The sequence below is a fragment of the Pipistrellus kuhlii genome, unplaced genomic scaffold, assembly GCF_014108245.1.
Source record: "Pipistrellus kuhlii isolate mPipKuh1 unplaced genomic scaffold, mPipKuh1.p scaffold_m20_p_1, whole genome shotgun sequence".
Taxonomy (NCBI): domain Eukaryota; kingdom Metazoa; phylum Chordata; class Mammalia; order Chiroptera; family Vespertilionidae; genus Pipistrellus; species Pipistrellus kuhlii.
In genome coordinates this window covers 132820733-132845602 of record NW_023425404.1, presented here as the reverse complement: position 1 = coordinate 132845602, position 24870 = coordinate 132820733, and the positions used below count along the sequence as shown (strand labels likewise).

The following is a 24870-nucleotide window of genomic DNA, read 5'->3' as shown; positions in this document are numbered from 1 at the left end:
GGACAGCTGCCTCCTGCCGTGAGCATGGAAACCTACCTCGAAGGAAAACTGGTGTCAGGTCATAACTTTCCTCCTTTTGTGTTTTACTCACATTCTGAGGAAGTGGAATAAGTCTTACAAATGGACCCTCTTTTCTTCGTACCTAATATACATTAGAGGTAGAAGACAAGCACTTCAACAGAAACAAAGGAAGAGTTTAAACCTGTACAGCTTAGTCCCCCCACCCCCACCCCCTTCCCGGGCTGCCCTTGTTTTCCTCCAAGGCATTCTCAGATATAGTTTTTTTCTGAAACCTTTTTTAGATTAGAGGATTATAACTGAGAGGAGGTCAAGGTTAGTATTTCCTTTCCTTTTTCATATCTGTTTCATACCTCTTGCTGCTTGAGAAAGTTGTGGAAACACCCAAGAAACAAGTATTAAGCCTGTCACCCTATCCCTAAACTGATATTTGCTTAATCTGAAGTTTAGAATTTCTATTTCTTCCATATAGAACTTAATGTTGTGGAAAATTCTGTCTCTTGCATATATTTTCTGATATAAATTATAGATTTTTAATCACTCCTCACAATTTAATTATTTGTAATTTTAGCATATTGCGAGAGCATTTTTAAAACATGCAAAATTAATTGTTTCAAGTTCTATATATATTAAGATAAAATTTAATTGTGTGTGTTTTTTTTAAATAAACTACCCAGAAAATTCTTATGCATCCTGTTAAGTAACAACCACACCCAAGGACAGACAAATTAAGAGGATAAATCTTATTTTAGTATATCTGCACAAAGTTGATGAATATGGAACCAGACAACCAATGGTCTGGGGTACTGTCACTCATTGAGCCAATTAAGCAGAGACAGGGTTGGATTTCCAATAAAGCCGGCAGTATGGGAGAGCAGCACAAAATCTCCCCCCCACCCCCACCCCACCCCTATAAACCAGCTGCTCATAGTGGGTAGAACAAAGATTAATGGGAAAGTAGGCAAAAGGAATAAGAATGGGTATAATCGTTACAGGCAAAGTGGGAGTGACTCCATTGTTCCATTGTTTGGGCAACAAGGTTGTTGTTAATCTTTCCATGATAATAGACTGAATTCCAAGGTTGACTTCCAGCTCCAAGGTGACTCCCAATTCCTTGGGGCCTACTACTCCCAGTCAGGTTATCAGAACAAAACAATCACTGTTAACAAAACATGATTAATATTTCTTACAACTATAGCTAGTCCTCAATATTATATTTCTGCCCCTGACATATATTCTATTGATCTGCCTCTAACACCTCCCCTAAACACTCAGACTTTAACACCCCTGAAAACGAAGGTCCCTATGCACTCTCCCCCCAGAGAGCATGCCCTTCCCCCCTCCTTCCCACACAGGCATGTGTCCCCTACCCTCTAAGGGGACATGAGATTTGAAACCAGGAGAGTATTGGTCTTGTTTCACTGTCCTAAGTATGTGTTTGCTGTGGTCAATAAATTCAAGCTTGATTTTCTACACTTTGTCTCTCTCTTTTAGAGAGAAAGCGAGTGGGAGAGATAAAAACATCAATGAGAGAGAATTATTGATCAGCTGCTTCCTACACACCCTCCCACTGGGGATCAAGCCTAAAACCCAGGCATGTGTCTCATCTGGAATTGAATCTTGACCTTCTGGTTCATAGGTCGATGCCCCTGAGCCATGCTGGCTGGATTACACTTTGTCTCTTGATTGAAATCTCTCCTTCAAGAAAACAAGAACTGAAGTCCCTTGTCTAGCTGGTAGCACATGTATGAGAAGAAAACAAATTATCACAAAAAGTTCTACTTAAAAAAGGAGAAATGGGAGGCAGGTGGCATACAATATACTGTCTGCGTATACGTTACCCTGCTGGACAGGAACAGAGTAAATTGGCTTCAGAGTGAATTTCTTGTGGAGCCCTTCCGTCTGCTCTTGGAACTGTCTTCTAGAACGATTTCTCTAGTAATTTGTCCTTTGTGGCCACAGCTGTGAAAGGCCCTGATGAATATTTACTTTCTAATTATCATACCCCACTAATCTGGCTGTTTCTGTTGGTGTGGCTTTAGGATCCTGACTGAGTATTGCCTTGAGGTTGAGCAATCACAACCCCGAGGTTATGGGTGGTTGAGTTTCTCTGGAAATACAAGTTCCTTAAATGATTAGTAAACTCTACAATATTTTTGTTTCCAGTAAACTCAATGAGTTACCAATGAAAGACAGAGTTAATGTTGATGCCTAACTCTTGAATCTAGATCCCAGAGGGGTCTTACCTTTGTGTTCTGTCAACAGGGATGAGTGGGGCTCTTGGTTTCAATCTTATTTTCTAATTTCATTCGCTGTTGTGATCATTTCTCAGAAACATGGGTCCTCATAGTTACTTTCCTTCCTGTATTCAGCTGATAACACATTCCATACTTCATTTCTTACACCATTAAAAATAAGTAAATAAATGGGGACCCCTCCAGATCTCAGTGAGCAAAACGTATCTTCAATGGGCCTGTTTAGTAAGAGGGATTTGCTGGTTCACAAAATGGAAAAGTTATGGAATAGATCTGTTCCATGATGCCACTGGACTCCCCTTCATCTCTCAGTTCCTCTTCGCTCCATGTTGCCTACACTATAGGAGAAAACATTGCCTTGGAAAGAATTCAACTTTCTTCCTCCTGGTTGCCATAGCTTTAGATTTAGTACCTACAATCCCAGCAGAAAGGGAATCCTTTTCCCCAGCACCACCAGCAAAAGGCTGAGAGTTAGTCTTATTGGTTCTGACTGGTCTGGCTTGGGTTGTAGGCTTCTGCTCAATAATTCCCGCAGTGGTAAGGGGGAGTTGGAGGTTACTCTCTCATTGGACAAGGTCTATTTAACATGTGCTCACCCTTAAAGCTGAGCAGATCCCCCTGAGCCTCAGGGGAGGAAGGTCGGCTCCCCAAGGATATATCACAGTGTCATTACCTGACAGAAGGGAAAATGGGTCCTGAGCAGATGAAATCCACAGATAATAACAAAAGAAATGGGTCCTGAGCAGATGAAACCCACAGATAATGACTCCATATTTAATGTCATGTACAAGACCCAGTATGTTCTGGCCCTTGCCTGCCTTACCAGCCTGTCTGATTGCATTCTCCAGCCACTTCCCTCTCTGCTCCTGGACCTCGCCCTGCTGCAATCTCTCTACTGAGAACAAGACTCCACCTCAAGCCCCATTGGTTCATTTCTACTCATTTTCCAAAAGCTGTTTCACAGCTCAGTTACACCTTCTTCTAGGAAAGGTTAAACTGACTTCTCAACCGAGTTTCAGCCTTCCTTTTAACTTCTCCCCTCCCAAGTCTCCAAAATTCTCTTTTGCAGTGCTTGTGATCATTGGAATTGAATATGTAATTATGTAATTACTTTTAGATTTATGGTGACCAAACAACTCTGTAAATTTTATATATATATTTTTTTAATATATTTTATTGATTTTGTACAGAGAGGAAGGGAGAGAGATAGAGAGTTAGAAACATCAATGAGAGAGTAATCGATCAGCTGCCTCTTGCACACCCCCGACTGGGGATATGCCCGCAACCAAGGTACATGCCCTTGACCAGAATCGAACCCGGGACCCTTCAGTCCCCAAGCCGACGCTCTATCCATTGAGCCAAACCGGTTTCAGCCAACTCTGTAAATTTTAAAACAGTGTTCATTGAATGAAGAAATGGAGAGCATGAACAAATGGGAGAGCTGAAGGAGTGTGTGATGCTGGAGATTATTTTCCTCCCTCCAATTAATCTCTATATTTCTGGATCCAGTTTTCCTCCAACTCTCTCTTCCTTATATACCAATTTTTTCCCATGTCGTGTTCAGTGTTGCATAACAACACATGGCTGTGAGAAAAGTGTGGAACAAAAATAATTAGATCTTTCTGAAAGATACATCAAAGTGCTCACACTGAAATAGACAAACCTGAGTTCCAGTGTTAGTTCAGCCATTTACTAGCTCTTTGATTGTAGAAATGTATTTATTCTTTCTGAGCCGTTACTTCTCTGTAAACTGAAAATAATAACATCTAACTTACAGGATTCTTGTAAGAATATAAAAGTAATACATACTTTGCATGCAATCTAATGATTATTCCTGGATCACAGAACTGCCACTCGTATAAGAAGCATGGATTAGAAACTACAGCCATCACTTTACATCACCCGGATGGGGAGTCTCCCACCACCATGAGGAAACCTCTCTTATTTGTCACTTGCAGTGTTTTATAATACAACCTTGTGTTATAAAGGAAGCTGTGACTTCTAGAATTATATATTATATTACAGACATCACCTCAGCCTTGGCCAAACCATCAGCATTTAATTCATAATACATTTCACAGACCGCATTTCCCTTTCTCCAAAGCAATGATGAAACTTGTGAAGAAAGTCCACAGGCCCAGTAGAGAGGAAGAGATGGAGGGAGGGCCCCACAAAATGACCTATTTTAATCTGTGTCATTCACCGTAGACTATATCCTACCTGAACCATAAAAAAATATATAAAAACAAAACAAAAACTTTACACTGAACAAATTAGCTCTGCTCCTTTATAAGCCCTATCTTGTCAGCAGAATAATCTCGTAAAAGACCCCAGCTTTCAGCAATCTTCTTTAATACGTTTTCTTTTTTGCATCTTAAACCACTCACCTCAATTTGCTGTCTCCCAGCAGTGAACAGGCTCAAGTCTCTTTCATCTTAAAAAATTGTTTCCTTGCTGAAACCGGTTTGGCTCAGTGGATAGAGCTTTGGCTTGCAGACTGGAAGGGCCCAGGTTCAATTCTGGTCAAGGGCATGTACCTTGGTTGTAGGCACATCCCCAGTGGGGGGTGTGCAGGAGGCAGCTGGTAGATGTTTCTCTCTCATCAATGCTAGCTCTCTATTCCTCTCTCTTCCTCTCTGTAAAAAATCAATAAAATATATATATTTTTAAAAATTGTTTCCTTGATCCCACCTCCCTGGGTAGCTACTTCGCTCTCTCCTTCCTCCTCTCTTTAGCTAACTTTCTTTAAATAGTCCTCTGCACTCCCTATTCCCACACCTGCCCTCCCTGTTGATCCTATCACAGTCACGGTCACGGTCATGGTCCCTACTGCTCCTGTACTGCAGCCGCTTTGCCAAGGATGGCAAAGTATGCACCGCTGCGTATTCCAGGGACACGTCTCCTTCTTGTCTCAGGTGACGCCCAATAGTGTGCGCTACTCACCTGGTCAGACCTCCTCCGGGAAGCTAGTCCTCAGCGGCTCCCGCACCACGCACCTCCCTCTGCCTCCTTTTGGAGCTGCTCTTCCTCCTCTACAACCTCCTGGAGCTCCCTTTTCTGCTCACTCAGAGCCCAAGCCCATCTGCCTCAACTGCCCTCTTCATGCAGAGGATGCACACTTTGACGAGTCCATTCTCATCTTTCTTCTAGGTTTCAGGTTGACGTATCCAACTGCTCGCTGCACCTTGGATGGCCCTCTGGTGTCTCAAACGTAACGTTTCATCACCGATTTTTTTTTTTTCCTCCGACCCTTCCCAAACTCTTATTTCTGGGTCTTCTTCTCCTGCTGTTATTTCTAGCTCCTGTGAAAGTCCCCACCAACCACCTCACTGGTCAGGGCTGCAACCTGCCCTGCCTCTGCCCCGCCCTGTGCTCCCTTGGGTTTGCCTCTGTGAGACCCCGGCCCGTCCGTTTCTCATCTCCAGGCCACTCTCATCTTTCCTAAGCGACTTCCCATTTCCTTGCTAGTGTCCTGGCCTCTGTTCTTGTGTCCTCTCCATCTATGCTCGAGGCTATCACACAAAGATGTTTCCAAAGTCCAAATCTGATCCTTTTCTTCTCTTTAAAGATCCATTAGGATGTCTCATGGCTCCCAGGCCACCATTCAGACCTCTCACTGTGAGTCACACTAACCCTCACGGTCTGCCCACTGCTGCAGCTTGGGCGCTCACACTCTCCCCTTGGATGTTTCACCCAACTCCTTGGGAACGTGTTTGATTTCTTCAAGCATGGCCCCCCCTGTCCTTCATGTCCTGTTTTATCTCCACCCAGTGATCTTCTCTAACCTTCTACTTGGCCTGAATAATTCCTACTAAGCTTGTAGTTTAAGTGTTATTTTCACGAGAAGTTCTCTCTGCACTGCGAATATGAGCTTCCCACCGCAGCCGGGACCCTTTGCTTCACACATCTCAGAACGACTTATAATTGCCCATCTGCACGTCTGTCTTCCATTTGACTTGGAGCTCAGTGAGAGCAGGGGACACATCTTGTTCACTATTGCATCCCTTCGTAAGAGAATAGATAAGGTTATTAAAGTGAGAATAAAGCAGTGAGCCACATAACATGAGTTTAATGTTAGCATAGAACAAGGCTGAGAAAGCAGAGCATGGGAAATGCTCACTCATTGAAACAAGAATGAACAGATATGTCATCATTATAACACTCTTCTGAGGGCTGTTCATGACAATATTTCCATCCAGTTCCGGTCCTTTTGCGTTTTGAAGGTTTCCTGAGCAGACCCCATCGCGACACAGTCTGACTGGTTACGCTCGTGCACTGATTAAAATGCCTCTCAAGAATGTGAAGACCGAGACATGACTGACACATTGGTGTCCTCAGCACTACCATAAACTATTACAAATTAGAAATTTAGACTTGAACCACCATTTATGCAATGGAAAGTAAGACTGGCAAGCCTTTATTTTGAAAACATTTCTGAGAAGACATCCTGATTAGGCTTGTTTTCATTTATCTCAAATCCTTTGGTTAGCTTCTTCCCAACCTCTGAATTTACTAGTATAGTGCAACATTTCCTTATGAGCAAAAGTCCCAACTAAAAGGTGGGACCTGTAATTATTTTTCTTGTCACCAGCATTGTTTTTGAATTTCATGCATTACTCTGCAGATAGGCTGAAGCATGAAGTCTCTAACAGTAAACATGTGAACTACAAAGTAAAATTATTATTGTCACCAAGAATAAACAACTCTATAATGAATTTACTCCATTAGCTTTTTTCCTAAAGATATAGGGTATGTCATAAATTGTTATTGCTTGGCAAGCAGCCTGGTTGAAGAGCATAGTTCTTAGCTAATATTGTATGGAACTTATATTTTTGTGAACTAGTTTAGGGAAAAACATTTTACTCATTCAAGATTATGTTGCATAAAGTTTCATTAGAAAATTTGTGAGTGTGAAAATCTGATTTAACCTAAATCTATCAAACCCCATTCTCTCCAGCCCTATAAAAATTACTTCAATTTAACTACAGATGTTTTTAAATTAATTTTTTGTGAAAGTGTGAAACTATGTCTTCTTGTCCAATGATTATGATTCTTTAAACACACACACACACACACACACACACACACACACACACACCAGGCAACTTTCTCTGTGGCCTGAGAAGAGAGAAATCAAAAAAGAACTCCAATATGCTATACTTCAAGACTTTCAGTAACTTGTTCTTTCCTTGATAAATAGTTTAGGGAATAGATTAACTTTCACTTCACATTTAGAATGAACAGAATTTCTACACAGTGGTTGACCTGCTTAAAATAAAAGAATACCTTGAACACACTTTTCCAAATATTTCTGTCACTGTACCATCCTCTTCTGTGTGAGCACAGGCAAGAAATGACAATGTGATCAGCCTGATACAATGTCACAAACTGACCAGAGCTTCTTTTCTGCCTCCAGTAAGGAATTAAAGTTGGTTTATTTGTTTCCCTTTTGTTTGTGGAAAGAACATTGAAGAAGGTTTACATCTGAGAATGTATCACCTACTGTGTGACCCTGGGCAAGTTATTTAATCTCTCAGGCACATCCCCTCATGTGTTAGACACATGTTCTCTAGTGTTTAAAAATAAAGTAAGTTGGGTCACAACTGTCTTACCTATTTTCAAGATTATTGTATAAGTAAATGAGATAATGGATATTAAAGTTATTATTTTTGGCAGGTTTTCAGTAACTGCGTCTAGACTACAATTCTGGAGTGTGTTACTTATTTATATCAAAATGAGTTTCTCTTTCTAAATTTTACTTTTAACAGCAGCCATCTCATCCATCAAAATTATGACTTCACCCTTTTCCTGGGTTTAGAGAGAGACTCTTAGTTCTTGTTCACTAGAAGGCAGTGGCTATTGATGTTTTAGGATTTAAGATTCAGGAAAGTTTCCTTCACTAACACGTATTAGTAGCACCACTAGGATCACCCCCACCTAACAACCCACCCCTCCCCCACCACGGGAACCTAAACACACCCTTCTCCAATATTTCTTACTTCCTTATCTCTCCCTACCCAGCCAAACTAGGATCAGAGATGATATGATTCTAGAGAAATAAGCTAGAGGCTCCCAGTAAGATGCTCCTTCAGGATTTGTTTTTGTAGATATGTTTCTTTTCCCCCTCTATCCTGAATATTCTTTCAGGAATCCCTACTTTATGGTCATTGTTTAGATGTAACTTATTCTCTTGAGAATAAAAGTCATTGTTGAAATGCAGAACAATTGTTTGGCAATCAACCCATGTTCAACAGAGGCATGCCTAATTACCCACAGATCAAGGAGGTTTTCTGCCAACTAGTAATAATATTGTGCTCTAAGATATGAAGTGAGAAAACAAATGAAACAGAGGTCGGTAGTGCAGAGCTTTGCAGGAAACTACTCGGCCTCTCGTGCTCCCACAGCCTCTGAGTTGGCGCTGAGTCAGGACTCATTAGATTTTCTCATACATCTCTAGGCAGTATAAAAACATACCTTAAAATATATGAAGAAAACTGGAGATCAAATAATAGCTACCCTATTTCCTTTTTTATTTTTTTCCTTTCTTTTCCTGTGAGAAAGGGTTTGATCTAACTTATGGGGGTGAAAAATGAGTTTGTTCTTTATAGCTCTTGCACTAATATCTATCATGATGCTATAAAATATACTCATGAGGACTATTGCATGACCATGATTTTGGAAAAAGAAATATATTAGAATCAATTTGTCGAATTGTCTAGACTAAAGATGTTTTAAAAATGTTTAGACAAATACGACAATACTCAACCAATAGAACTTTCTCTTGAGAACAAAAATCCCTAAATATTCTTCACAAATTGAACGTGGGCAACTTCCAATACCTCTTTCTCCCCAGCACCTCAGGGTATCAGTCCTATCACTTATATTTTCCCCTTATCTTTCTTTTTCACTACTGATAACCTGAGTCATTCTTTGGCTGCTAATTATTTAACTCCTTCATATATATATACTTTTTTTTTTTACCTGTCACAAAAAAAATTTAAAAGGATTTAATCAACTAAAAATATGGAAAGGGCAGCTTTGCTAGACATCTCTCTGTAAAGGTGTAAGGGTCCCACCAGACTACAGAGAGATACATTTGCTTCATGAATGACAATGCCCTGTGCCTGTTAAGTATAAAAATCAATTGTTTGCGTTGTATTTTTACACACGAAGCTATCCTGGTGATTTTTAAGCAGATTTGTGCATTTGATTGTCCCTGAATCTTTCAAAAAATATTGTTACTGCAGCCCCACCCCACAGGTCATGAATCAGGATCTCCAAGAGGCTGTGGGAAGCAGAGGAGTGGAACCTAGTTCTGCACGGTTTTTCAAAAGCTGCACCGGTGATTCTGACTAGCTTTCCCAGTGGAAACATTCCCTGGCTTCCCTGCTATACTAGCCCGAGGCTTATACCCCCCAAGATCCGCGCCATTAGTGCTTTCAGGAGGTGGCGCTCAGTCCACCTGCCAGTTTTCTTGTTTGGCAAGTTTGAACCCTAAGCCATTCAAAGAAGCCAGGAGCTACAGTCCCTTCACCATACCTATTCTGAACACAGATGGCAGAATTTATCTTTATAAACAATATGTTAGTGGGGCAAAGTGGTGGGGGTGGGGGTGGGCAGAGGCACGCGATCCCATTGTTTATTCCACAAATGCAATTGTTATTCCAAAGAGTTCGTGCATGCCCACGTTTTAGCATAAAATTGGAAATAAACAAACAAAAAAGAGTAGAGAGTAAATGATAAGAAAAATCAAGTAGACTTAGACAAAAAAAAAAAAGAGTATTTTTGTTTGCTTGTTTCAATTTTACATGAGGAAGAGATGGGAACATGAATGCTATTGCTAAAAATAAATAATAAAATAAATAAATAAACAAATAATAAAACAAAAGAACAAATAATTGTGGGGGAAACTTACCATGATCTACATATAGATAAGTATATCTACTAAAGTAAGGAGATAGCATGGTGTAGCTTGCAAGGATATGAGTTTTAGAATAAGACAATCCTAGATTTACACTTTGGTTTAAGCTCTTTGTCTCAATCAAGTTACTCAACTCTTAATTCTGAACAAGGTATTACCTACCTTATTTGGTTATAATAAGCATGAAATTCAAAGAAAAAAGTTTAAAAATATTATCCCAATACTTGGTGCATAGCCAGTACTTAATAAATAGTATTAGATTATCTTAGGAGTACTAAGTACTAAAAATAAGAAAATCTAAAAAAATAAAAACAAATAAAAATAAGGAAATGGAAGTGCTGGGTTGCTGGATTTTTGTTTTGTTTTATTTTTGTAACAAAGAATAATGGCAAAATTATTCCTAGTGCTGAAGGGAAGATTTCTATATCAGTCAGTACTAACAATAGGAAGACAAACTTAGAGGAAGATGAGCAGAAAAAGATATGAGGCTCATTTTGTTATAATGAAAAAGGCCTCATCTTGAATTGACAAAACTTGGGTTTGAGAGGTGTGTCTCTATTTATAGGTTGTATAACCTTGAGAAAGTCACTTAACCTCACTTTTCATTTTCATGAGATAGGAATTAAATCAAATGCCATATTGAATATGCATATGATTTTGAATATTAAACATAATGCTACACTTTACCATAAAAACACAACAGCATACAAAAATGTTACAACTATAAAGCCCTTAAAGAAAATGTAAAATGGTACAAAGGTAACTGCTAACAGTTAAAATTTATTTTTTAAATTCATTATTAAAGTTGAAAAATTATTCTCTTAAAATAAAGTGAGTATTAAGTGAGTTACCAAATTTGGATGAGAATAAGAAAAGTAGTTACTGGATTGTGAAGTCAGGATTTATGAGAGGAAAAGAAATTGATATTAGCAACATGTTTCCAACACATAATTTCCATGACGTTTTTCCCCCACAAATGATCCTAATATTTTTCTTATACTGGATTTTGGCACTATTTTAACAGGATTAGACATTTGAGCTTCAGCAGACATTCTATTTTGCCCCTATTGAATCAGTACACATGCTAAGTAACTCCTGGTTTAAATAACTTAGAATTATGTCATCTGTACCTGTTTCTTTAAAATTCCCAAATTACAGAATGAGAAATTAACAATTTGAAAAAAAGGTTTGAGAAAAAGTAAATAAAAATCATATCAATAAAAGAGAATCTATCAAGACCTTCCTAATATTATGACCCCTGGCTCTAGATTATAAAGGTGGGTTTAAATAATAATAATAATAATAATAATAATAATAATTTGTATCAATAAGTTAAAATGTTACATCTAAATGTTTCATCTACTAGATGTTTCTAAAACTAGCCTTCTGCCTTTGTTAAACATGTACTTCTGTATGGTGTACAGGAATGCCACCCGACAAAAGGAAACAGGAAAGCTCCTTCACAGCCATGGCTGCTATGCTGTTTGAAGGTCAATTGCCTTTTTAGCGTGCAGAGTCTGTATCATGTCATACTTCAGAAATATGTTTTCAAGAGATGGGAGAAAACAGGCCATGATTTAATGCTTTTGTTAAGGCGCTAGAATCCTTTCAGAGCAGTATGTATCACAAGGATTTCTCTTGGTCAAAGAGAACATCAACTCCTCAAAGAAAACTTCCTCTTCTGCAAGTGGGGAGGAAATGAAGAATCACCTATTGTTCTTTTTGTTAGTACAATACACGAGATCTGCATTGTAAAGCAAGCTGCTGTTAGTCAGGTCTTTACTGGACGGCACTGGCAGGAAGCTGCCTCTACCCTAAGAGGCTTAGAGACGGAGCAACTGCGTTAGGCAAGCAGGTGCCCTGGCCAGTTAAGCCAATTTTCTAACACAGACTAGCATGTCCTAGAACCCGTTGTGTGTGTAGTCTTCCTCTGTTAAAGAAGCAACGATTTCTCTAGTGGAAGCAGTGCTGCTATTTCTATTCTGAGGGGAAAACGAGAAGGAATTTTCTAACAATTGACTGTTGTTGAAACAGCAAATGATCTTTTTAAAACAGATGATCTACATTTACAGGGGGAATCTCAAGAAAGCACACAATGAAAAAATGCTGGATCTGAATTACCCATACTTGTGTGCATTCATGTCCAGTAAATAACTGATTATATGCACAATATATTTTCTTTCCCAGAAATAGCAACTAAGAAACAGGTTATTTTTTTAAATCAACAATATAAATATCTCATTAAAATAGTTTACGCTTGGAGACCTTCAGAATTTTACTTCCTTTTTGCTGTTAAAAAGTCACAATAGCCTAGAGAAGTATTTTCTTTTAAATTAAAAAAAAATGCCCTGTGTTTAAAGGTGAAGTGGGGGTGCAGAGAAAGAGGTTGGCAAGCAAATGTGTAGGGCCTATTGCAAAACCAACTGCAAGCCAAGTAAGATTCCAGGTAGGCCATATTCACCTGTTACAATGCGGATTCAAAAGATGAAATGAGAAGGAGGTGACCTTAAGGGTCACTTTTCCAATCATCATATAAATAACTACGAAAATGTGCAGATGTTTATATGAGACCCATGTGAATACAATATTTGCCACATGTTATTCAATGTAAGAAGACATGATACAGGGTGTCCCCCCAAAAATGTATGCACAATTGAACACCTGACTGCTCAAATTTGAAAATGAAATGTACTGGCATTTTAATAAACGTTGCCTTTATAATTATTCAAAGTGTGTGTATAAAGTTTTTTTTGGAAAGCCCTATATATTTCTAGTCAATCAAGAAAAACTCCGAGATTATGATTGCTAATAGGAATAACTACCTGGGCATTTATGTTTTGTTTATTTTTTAATCTTTATTGTTGAAAGTATTACAGATATACCCCCTTTTCCCCTATTGACCCCTTCTAGCCCATACCCACCCCAGGCCTCACCATGCTTTTGTCTGCGTCCATGGGTTATGCAAATATGCATACACATTCTTTGGTTAATCTCTTCCCACCTCAGTGTTTTATTTAATCCTCACAACAACCTTGTTGTTTTAGAGGGTGTGTAGCAGGTGAGAAAACTGATACACAGAGAGTTCCGATAAGTACCATGCTCAAGGTCACACATTTAGTAAGGGACAGAGGTAAGATTCACTAGGTCTGTTGAGCTCCCAAACCCATGCTTTTTATTTATGTATTTTTAACAATTCTGTACTGTGTTCTGCTACATGTATGTCATAATCTTTGGAAGATTTTAGCTTTTGGACTTGAAAAACAAATCCAAGAAATCTCCCAAACAGTTTAAATTCCATTAGCAATTGCCAAGACTTTGATGACACATTCGTGTACAGTTAGAAAAGACGGACATTTATTTCCACAGAATGAAATGCTTAGGAGAATATGAACAATTTTGCTGTGCCTATGCAAAATCAGAAATCTGAGTCAACTTTGTCTCAAAGTGGAATAAACAATGTTTCACTAAACACTTTAAACATTCTTCTTAGTAACAACGTGACACATAGAGTTCCCCTTTTAAACATTTTTTCCCAAAGAGAAAATATTCCGATTTCATAAAATTAGCAAAAGACTACCTGAAAAGAAATTACACACACACACACACACACACACACACACACACACACACACACACAAATGGGATACACGAAATAACCTGTGTTGACTGAAGAGCGTCGCAATGTAGCGACCCTATAAATATGTATTTAAAACTTGGCTTTGTCCTTTATCTCATTTTTTAAAAAGTAAAAATGATGATTAGAAAAAGGAACATTAAAAAGAGAAGTACAACTACTTGGCAACGGAAAAGAAAAACTTTCAATGGACCGGCGCAGTGATCCGGTCCGGAACGTCAGGGAAAATCGAGCGCCCGTTGTTTGGAATTTTGTGCTTTATGGGTCGATTTCTTGTTCCTTGACTAAACGGATGGGGGGAAAAATATTCATTTTTAACAATAGAGGCTTTTATGAGCGAAAACGTAAGCTTTCGAAGGTACAGGTTTGTTTCTTACGACTGAATCTGGCGAGCAGTAGAGTCCCCGAGCCATTCCTCCTGGATCTGGGGGAATCCCGGGCCTTCCCGGCCCACGTGGCAAAGTAAACAGAAGGTGGGCCGGGCGGGAGCGGCGGGACTCCGCCAGCTTCCCAATTTGTTGAGTCTTTAGAGCGACAGGCCCTGCGTGCCAGAAGGGCACGGCCTCAGCGAAACTGGGGAGCGCTTCTGCTGGGCGAGGTTCCAGTGCCAGGGAGAGAGGATGCCCGAACCGGGGGGAGGCGGGGGTCCCGCGCCCTACCCGGGGACAGGGCGGGAGGAGGCAGGGGGAGCGCACAGCGTGTGCTCCGATGCCCGCGCTCGGGGTGCACAGATCCCTTTCCGGGGGGTGGCGGGGCGAGGCAACCACAAAAAAAGTTGCAAAGGTTAACCTGAGGTCTCGCCTCCCTGCGCCGGGCACCCCCGCCACCACCTCCGGCGCGTCGGCCCTGCGCCTTCCCTCGGGGTGGAGTCGCGTCCCCGCGTCCCTGGGTGCCCGGGGTCTAGCCGCGGCTCCGGGGCTGGACCTTCCCCCGCGCCCTGCTCCCCACCCGCTCCGATCGCCGCCCCGCGCGCCCCAGTGTCCGGCCCCGGTGCGTGCGCCCCGGCTCGGGGGCGCCTTCTTGGAGCGGGGGCAGCGGGCCCCTGGGCGGCGGCGGAGGCCGGGCGGAGGAGGCGGAATCGGGGCCGGGGGGGAGGAGGAGGAGGAGGAGAGAAGAAAGAGGAGGAGGAGGAGGCGGAGGAGGGACCGGCGGCGGCGGAGGAGGAGAGCTGGGCGGCCGCCGCCTCCCCGCCCGCGAGCGCCGCGCGCCCAGGCCCGGCTGGCATGCGAGTCACGTCCGCCCCCTCGGCGCGGCCGCCCCGAGACGCCGGCCCCGCCGAGTGATGAGAACAGACGTCAAACTGCCTTATGAATATTGATGCGGAGGCCAGGCTGCTTTCGTAGAGGAGCAGAAGGAAGCAAGATGGCTGCCCTTTAGGATTTGTTAGAAAGGAGACCCGACCGCCACGGCCGCCTGGCTCCGGGGCTGCGCGCCGGGAACGAGGTCAGAGCGCCCGCCTTTGCCGCGGCCCCCCCCCCCCCCAACGCCCTCCCCGCCGCGCCCGCTCCCGGGGCTCCGGGGCCCGGGCGCCCGCCCCCCGTGCCACCCGCGGATGCCGAGAGGGAAGAGGGAAGCTTCGCAAATGACTGGAGCCTTGTCTTCAACATGGCTGACAAATATAGTTTTAATTCCCCTCCGCCCCCTCCCAGCCGCTGGCCCCGTGTCCGCTCTGCGCTCCGGCCGCGGCCGGGCCGCCCGGGGCGCACGGAAAAGTTACCTTTGTGACTCGGAGCTGCCGCTTCCCCGGCCTTTTATCCTCGGGAAAGTAATTTTTTTTTTTTTTTCTCTCTCTCTCTCGGCTTTCCTTTCTCAAAGAGTTCAGCTTTGGGGGCTCCTGCGTTTCCTCCTGGTCCTCCCGCCCCCCTTCCTTCGGGGCAGCCTGGGGAGTCTCCGCGCCACCCCGACCCGCCCCGGGAGGCACACGGACCGGGGTTTTCGACCCTTTTATCGGCTGTCGCTCCAGGTCCAGGTCCGGGTCCGGGTCCGGGTCTGGGTTTGCATGCGCCTCTCCTACCCCGTGTCCCCTCTTTTTTGGGGGGACGGGGGGGCATATGGGGGAATGTCACAGGGAGTGAGGCTGGAGTACGCTGAGTGGGGTTTTGTTGTGTTTCCCCCCCAAGTCCGCGCGATGGGTGAGCGGCGCCGAGCGAGAGGGGGAAGAATAGTTTCTGTGGTCCCCCCAACAGGACCAGCACCCACTTTCTCCGCACACGGTGTGTGTGTGTGTGTGTGTGTGTGTGTGTGTGTGTGTGTGTGTGTGTGTGTAAGCAGCCCTGCGCCCTGGCTTTGTGCTTCTCCCGCACCCACTCCGTCGGGCGCCGGGGCAGTGACAGGCAGACACAAAGGCGGGCGCAGGCCCGGGGAGGGGGCGGCCGGGAGGGGGAGCGCCGAGCCGGGAGACGGCAAGGTCAGGGGCGCCGGCAGAAGCGAAACCCAATCCCAGCAGAGACATGGAGAAGTGGAGAGCAGATTTTGAACAGTCCCATCCAAATGTCTCCTTTTCTCCGGGCTGCCCTCTTTCTTTGGGTCTTTTATCTCTCTGCCTCTCTCGATGGGCTTTTAGCTTCCTCCCTTCCTCCTCCTCCTTTTACACACACACACACACACACACACACACACACACACACACACACGAGTCGAATCTTGATCTTTTCATTGGGGCTGCCTGTCTGGCGTTAGTAAGCTAACAGAGTTTCTATGGAGAGTTTTCTACCTATGGCAAAATAAAGTGTGGCCTGGCCAGACTCCCGGGAAGGTTAGCTATTTGCAGGCAGTTGACATACTTTTAATCGCATGGAGTTGATTTCCAACCCCTCTTCGTCTCCTGTGCAGGAACTGGAAGAAGAGTTATTATTTTTCAGTTGTGTGCTTAAAATGTAGTGAAATGTTTTTCACATGTGTCTGTCCAGGGAATTGGCTACATATATGGATTTAAAAATCTCAAACTACATATTGTGATTTTCCCCTCTTCAATCAGGGTTAGTAATGCCAGGTCCAGATCCAAAAATAATCATCAGCAAATGAGCTATGCTAAGAGTCAAGTTGTGTCTTAGGGGAAGTTGAGATGTGTAAGGAGAAGCTAGGGATTTCGTTTCTGTTTAAGGTTGTGAATATTGTTGCCTGAAGAATGAAAGCACGATTTGCATGGTAATGGACACTTTGAAATACTGGTGGGGAGTTCTGTGGGCTTTTACATGTTTGTATGTGTGTTTCATAATAGGTTTGAAAGAGAATATGAATCTCAGCATAGTATAAATATTGATCTTCTGAGTGTCAGTAAGCAGAGAGGTGTTATGAAGGATTGGAAAGTCAAGCTTAAGTTTGTAAGGCATGTGTATGATTAAAAAATGGGCAGAAGAAAAAGCACAATTGTAGACATTACTCCATAAGTAAGATTTCTAAAACCATTTGTCCTCAGTAGTTCACTTTGCAACTCTTCATATTTTGATCTCTGAAAAAGCAGGTAAGTGTGCTTGCATCACTGATACTAGAGGTTAATTCACACAAAGAAGTATTACTCATCTCTGTGGAATAGAAATGGCTCATTTGGTTAGTTATTTCTCATAAAACATTAAAGAAAGAACACAGGAATCTAGCATAAATGCTTACTGTTTGATGAGAAAACTATGGTTAATTATTTCAGCAAGTCAGAATTTAAAAATAAATAATTTTCTTTGCTAACAGACTAGCATCTAATTACTTTGGGGGGACTTTTCTTCAAATGTTGTGGTTTATACTGTTTTCAAGCTATTCAAATAATAACAGATATAGTTACCCATATTGATAAATAACATTACCTAATTTTGTTAATAATTTTGATTATGACCATGAAGGCTTATTCTTTTCTATTATCAAATTTAGACTTTTTTTTGGTTATTTATGTGTCTTATTTGCATGTGAAAATAGCTGCTAATTAATGTTTTATGAGAGCTTCAATGATTATAAGGAGATGTGCATATAATTGACAATATGAACACATGTACCACCTTTTCATATATTACAAAAGATGAATTATTTGAATCAGTATGAAAAATATATAGTAAAATGCATAATCTCAGTTTTTCACTTGCCATATTTGTGAGAGTTAGTACCACCTGGATCCAAAAATGTCAGCCATAGAACTGTCTTGGGTAATTGAATTTTAGGGAAGTGATAGCGGACAATCACAAGTTAGACAGTTTTTTCTTAAACTACAATATTGTCTCAATTATTCTTTTAATTGAACTAATGGTTAGTGAGAAATTGCCTCAGAATGAGGGACGTCCCTTGCTTTGTGTAAATTCACACATTTACCAACGTAGTGCTTTAATTTGATGTGGCATTGTGCTGGTGTGTGCCAGGTGCCAGAGGGTTTTGATGCAGGGGCACAAGGGCCTAGACAGAGGCAGGTCAACCTCACTCCTAAACAAGTGAAATGCACCTGCGGACTTGTCATGACAGATTTCCAAAGTCCTGTTTGGGCACTGGACTTGCATTAGGTAATAAAAACTGGAGTTACTGTTTTGGTTTCACTTGCTGAAGTTAGAATTTCTCTATCAATCTCTCCAAGGCTCCACCCACACACAGTGTTGTGAGCCAAATGTCACCATTGAAATGTGTTTCCTTACTTGCTGACCTCATTACAAAGCCGCCCTTATGATTCATTCACAGACACACCTTAGGCAGGAACTTTTATTTTGCTTCCTGCCCCAAGTCCAAATTGGTAAATTCTTATGGGTTCTTATGAAATTACCTTGAAATAAAGTGTCTTCAAAGGCTATACATGTTTGACATTCTAGAATGTCTAATACTTAGAAATACTAGTTCTGCTTTTTTTTAATGCTCCAATTGCTTCTACTATAAGTTCAACTGTTGCTGATTAATAGCATTTAATAGTCTTACCTATTAAATTAGTAGAGGGGGTTTTCTTTTTTTTTTTATAAACAACCATATAGATTGTTGTACTGTTAATTGTTTCCTATCAGGAGGACAGGTTAAAACTCTGGATAGTGGACAGGGCTGGGCTGGTTGGTTGGTTGGTTGGTTCATCAAAATAACATTTTTCTCAACTATTATGCCACCATTGCACATTAGTTCTTAAGAGTAGTAATGGCACCAAAGCCAGAAGCAGGAAGCTATCTCACATGCCAACTTTAAAATGGGGATCTTTACTGTGGGAGACTCAGGTTGCCAAGTAGAGCTGCTGATAATCTTGGAAACTTTGTTGAAGAACACAACCACAAATGCGCTTGCCAAATACACATATTTCATTGGTCTATATCTTCAATTTCTATTTTGACTCACTGCAAAAGCTCAGTGAATATTGTGACATTGTTTCAGGAGGTTATCCAGTACATTTGTTGGTTTGGTGTATTGTAGGAGAGAAGACTTCCAGAAGGGGAGAGGGTAAAGTGAGCACTTGAATCATTGTAACTACAAGCCCAAAATAATTGTATCTATGTACTGATTTCTAGCATTATTCGGGCCCTACATTGTACGTTGCTGAAAATCACTGACTTAAAATAGATGTATAATCTTTTCTCAATAAAATGCATTTTGGTTGCCTATTCCAAAATAGAAAATTTTGTCAGTTTTGATGTATGCTTTCTCCACTTGTCAAGAAACTCAGTTAAATGTGCCAGGCCTTTAGAAGTAGAAATAGACAGTGGATGGGTTTTCAATATTTTGTTTAAAACTAAATTCAATGATGTCAACTTATCTGCAGTCCTATGAATTTAGAACTCAATATTTTATACTTACTAAGGGTTGTTACTCAAAGTAACTTGAAATTAAATTTAAAATAATCTGAAAATTCAATTAAGAGATGCATAATGGGATGAAGTGTTTTTGAAGGAAAAGTTAGGAAATGCAATGAACTGGCTGCTTCACTAAAAATACTATACGTGTTTCTTTTAAATTAGATTTACATCTATTGAGATAGAGTATTAAATCAGATTTCTGTGTCTTTTTATTCTCTAATAGAACCTAGTGATATCCTACTCGGTCAAGATTTAATGAATGAGAGGGGAGTGGGAGTGGTATAAATGGGATCAAAGAGTACAAACTTCCATTTCTAAGATGAATAGGTTCTGGGATGTAATGTATAGCATGGTCATTATAGTATTGTATATTTAAAACTTGCTAGAGAGTAGATCTTAAAAAGATCTCACCATACACATGTACAGAAATTGTAACTGTGAGGTGATGGATATATTAACTAACCTTATTGTGGTAATCATTTTTATATACACTGAGTGGTCAGAATATTATGATCTCTGAACTCATAATAATCTGGCCACTCAGTGTATATACTGTATAGTAAAAGGCTAATATGCAAATTGTCTGCTCAACCAGGAGTTCGAACAGCCTGCAAGCCAGCCAACCACCCATGTTCCCTCCCCCTGGCCAGGCTGGCTGGACCCCACTCATGCACGAATTTATGCCCTGGGCCTATAATATATACAAACATATATATGTGTGTGTGTTGTGTGTGTATATACATAAACATACATACACACACACACACACACACACACACACACGCACACTGAGTGGCCAGATTATTATGTGTTCAGAGATCATAATAATCTGGCCATTTGGTGTATATATCCTGTATAATAGAGAGCTAATATGCTAATTAGACCGGTTGGGACCTTTGGGACAACCTTCTGAATGACCAGTGAGTGGGGCCGAGAGGTCGAGGGGCCTCGAGGCATCTGGGCTTCGAGGGCTGAGCCCAATGCATGAATTTCATGCATTGGGCCTCATATATATCAAATCATTATAGTGTACACCTTAAACTTACATAATGTTATATATCCATTGCATCTCAATAAATACTGAGGAATAATTTAATGAATGACGTAGAACCAGCTGATCAGTGATTCTCTCTCATCATTGTTCTTTCTCTCTCTTCCTCCCTCTCTGAAATCAATAAAAATATATATTTTTTAAAAAGTTAGGGTCAGAATGTTGATGCTCTCCATGGTTTGCTACATGTGGCCATAGTCTTTACAAACACCAACAATTTTTACAGACTTTTTTGTTTGTGAATTATTTATTTATTATTATTTTTTTTATAGATGTATTGATGCTAAAACGAGTACAGATTTTTAGGACTAGTGCCTTTGAAATTAGGACACAGGGTGAATTATTCGGATTGGTTTATTTGAATTTCTAACTCTATGTAATTCTAGATACCAGACATTCTTCTTGTTAAGCAATGCTTATCTCCCCTTTTTCTGATGAGAATGTTGGATTGCAGCCAATTGGGTCCCATAGCTTGGGGACATGAGTGATAATGGAGGTGGGGAGATTCAATGATAACAGAAGCATATCACTTTAGTAATGTATGCTTGTTATTCTACTCAAGGAAATACAATTGCTGTGATCATTACTTTTTCAAGAAAGAGCTGTGGAAATAACCCAGAATTTGACTTTTTTAAGAATATGACTATGACACTTACTTGTAGGTTTGTTATACATTCGTGACAGGCATAGACACTCATGTTAGAACCTCTAACCCATCAAGAAGTTGACATACTGATTATTGTGGAAAGCAATCATAGAATATAGGTCTGGTTCTCCTTATGGGAGAAATGAATAGCTTACTTGTATTTACCCATTCTTGTTTCTTGCAACACTTTGTTAACAACCTCAGCTGGCAAAAGATTTAAAAAAAAAAATATCTATCTATCAAAAAAAATATCTATCTATCTATATATATATATATATATATATATATAAGTTTATTTCAGAGAGGCAAGGAGAAGGAAAGAGAGATAGAAACATCAGTGATGAGAGAGAATTGAAGTGGTGATCTTTGGTTCCTGGGCCATCGCTCAGCCGCTGAGCCACACAGAGCTGGGCTAATAGTAGGCTTTTATATAAGTAACTCCACAATATTCAAATAGGAGCTCCCTGGCTTTGAGTGTAGTACTCCATCTTTGCTTTTTAAATGCACTTCTAAAATTATAATTTTTAAAAACAAATTAGATACATAGGAAGTGGAATATTTTGATTTGTTATTTATATTTCTGGCTTTATTTTTTATGAATCATTACTGCAGAAGGTACAATTCTTACCAGTGAGAGGAGGAGACCTTGGTTCTTGTCTTCTTGAAGAAAAGATTTCGATCAAGAGACAAAGTGTAAAAAAGCAAGAATTTTTTGACCACAGCAAAAATATACTTAGGCTGGGCTGCTTTGGCTCACAGGGAAGTCAGAGAAAAGGCGGCCTTGGAGGCAAGTTCAGAAGGTTAGCCCGAGATGAGCTGCTGCTGCCCATTGCTCCCCAGGTTGTGAGTTTCATGGGTGCTGCGGGGGAAGATAAGAGGGGGAGGAAATGGTACAGGCATGCTCCCTGGAGGAAGTGTCCATTTGGACCCTCATTTTTGGTGTTTAGGCTCCCCTTAGGGGCGGATTAATAGAATATTTATCAGCTTTATGCTGAAGTATCACAATGATATTTTGTCTTTTTACTTGACTGTGTTTGGGTGTGGTTGTCAAAAGGCACTTAATTGTATTTCTGTTATCTGTCTCCCTGAGTAGGGCGATTTAAGCTACTTACCCTCTAGTTGGGGAGCAGTGCAAACCATTTACTCTTAAAAAAAAAAAAAAAAAAAATATATATATATATATATATATATATATATATATATATAAAAAAATAAATTTCAGAGAGGAAAGAAGAGAGATAGAAACACTAATGATGGGAGAGAATCATTGATCAATTGGGGATCAAGCTTGCAACCCAGGCATGTGCCCCCAACCAGGATCGAACCTAGTACCCTTCAGTCTGCAGGCAGCATTCTGTCCACTGAGCCAAACCAGTGAGGGTGCAAACCATGTACTCTTAAGTGTCCTTAGATTAGGGAACATAAGGTTTACTAGGTGGTTGCAAACTGCTGTTTAGCTGTCTTGTCTAAGTTTCCCCGTTCCACTTGTCCTGGCTTCTTACTATTCTATAACACAGTATATTCAAAAGAAAACCATAGGGTTGTGAGTTTTTGCCAGTGGACTGCTCTGATTAGAGAGCAGAATCATCTGTGATCAGGCCAGGTATGCCATAGATAGTATTGATGTTTTTATTTGCTACTTTTATGATTTAGAGAATTTCATAGTTTTGTGCATGTGGCAAAGTAATAATAATTTTAATTTCTGTTGTCATGTCTAATTAGCTGTTGCTGTAACCTGCCTTACCAAGTCACTTAATTTCTTGATAGACTATAAAATCTAGTTTCTGTGTCCAGATTATACTTTAATGGGTACTATTCACTCAACTCTCAAGATGGTTTTTTTAATTATAGTTTCCACAAATTGGTATATATTTTTTATCTTTCTATATAGAAGAAAATGGGCTTAAAACAATGATAGTAAGCGGAGCTTACAACATGATCTATCTGTGAGTTATTTTCCTCGTGTTTCCCCCTGTCTGCATTAAGAGGCGAGGGCGCCCATTAAAATTGCCTTAATTATTAGTTGTGCTGCTTCCACAGTAAAACACCAGAACCTGAAAAGTGTAATGATATCACACCCTAACAGACTGTCTTGTTCCTATTAATTTACTTTTTAATCTGTTAGTTCTTTCAGCCCTTCTTCCATTTTTGTTTGAAGTCTCTTACTTTGAAGTTATAGAATTTTTATATTTGCCACCAGCTATAAAATTCAGCAATTTTATAAACTTTCATGATTTTTGCATGAGAAGGATTGCTTTTAGACACTCTCTAATTAGTTTGGTTAATTATTAGCTTTTTGTTTGTTTTACTGCATACTTCATAACAGAACAAGAAATCATTTCTGCAAACAAAGTCTCTGGTAGTTCATAAAATGTGAGAAATGAGAGGTTTCTCCTTGGAGCTTGTCGATTTTTTCCCCCCTCGCCTTCCGATTACATGTGGTCACATCAGCATTTGACACGTGGGTGCGCAGAGCATGGCAGCGCTATTTACAAACACCATCTAGAATTCCAGAGACTCTTATGTAACAGCTGAGAGAGTACAGGGCTTTGTGTCTCTGTGGGCAGAGGAGTCAAACAGTTTGATTCATAGGCCGGGAGCCCTTGTCTGGCTCTGACAGGGTCACGAACCAAAGATCAAGGTGTCTAGGTTGGGATTCACCCATCCAATAACCAGTTTTTCTACCAAAGCCTCAAAGGCTGATTTTTTATTTTTTTAACTCCTGCAGCCAGCTATGTCAAACTTTTTTGTGATTTTGGAAAATGTGGGCAGATTGTGCCTTAGTTCTGGCTGCAATTACGGTGCCTCTGTGATTGCGTGCACTTGCCTGCTGTCCGGTCTCACAAAGCCTTCTCTAAAAAGCGTCCGTTCATGTTTGTGAGCATCTTCAGATGCAAGAAAATTCATAATTTGACTTGCTGAGCTAGACACTCAGACCACAGAACACCCGAGGAAAGGATTATTGGATTACCCTCCACCCACCGTTCCCCCTCCCTTCCCCTTTTCCGATTCCTTATCACCACACCTCCCCCCACCCCCTCCATTTTTAACTTCACACCAAGACTTGGAGTTTAAAGAAAACAATTTTTTTAGATATCCATACTTAGGGAATTGTTCTTCCTTTCCTCAGATTGATTTTAAGAGTTTTTCATTTATGTCTATCAATAAAAAGAAAGTCTTGAGTTTCAAAACACCAAGAATTTAAATGCCTGTGTATCTGGTATATGTTTCCCAGTGCTCTTAATTGTACATTATAAGATGACTGGTTGGAATATTTAAAATATGAGTAAGTTTTGAGTCTATTCATATTGCATTTTCTTTCTTTTTTTTTTTTAAATGTATATTTTGTTGATTTTTTACAGAGAGGAAGGGAGAGAGAGAGAGAGAGAGAGAGAGAGAGAGAGAGAGAGAGAGAGAGTTAGAAACACAGATCAGCTGCCTCCTGCACACACCCCCTGGGGTTGTGCCCACAACCAACGTACATGCCCTTGACCGGAATTGAACCTGGGAGCTTTCAGTCTGCAGGCCGATGCTCTATCCACTGAGCCAAACCGGTTCCGGCTATATTGCATTTTAGATGGGTGTCATAATCGATTATCCAAAAGTA

General features: G+C 40.8%; 1 protein-coding gene across 8 annotated transcripts in view; it reads left to right on the top strand.

The window, feature by feature from the left end:
* Positions 1-14952: 14952 nt before the first annotated feature.
* The window catches only part of TET2 (tet methylcytosine dioxygenase 2), a 126028-nt gene continuing 116110 nt past the window's right edge, over positions 14953-24870 (top strand). For 4 of the 8 annotated variants that reach the window (XR_006743069.1, XM_045589331.1, XM_045589348.1 and 1 more), the window contains exon 1: positions 14953-15271. The gene's annotated coding sequence lies outside the window, so the exon portion shown is untranslated. The remainder of the gene's footprint in view (positions 15272-24870) is intronic. The other 4 variants (XM_036410015.2, XM_045589324.1, XM_036410026.2 and 1 more) reach the window with 1 other exon arrangement.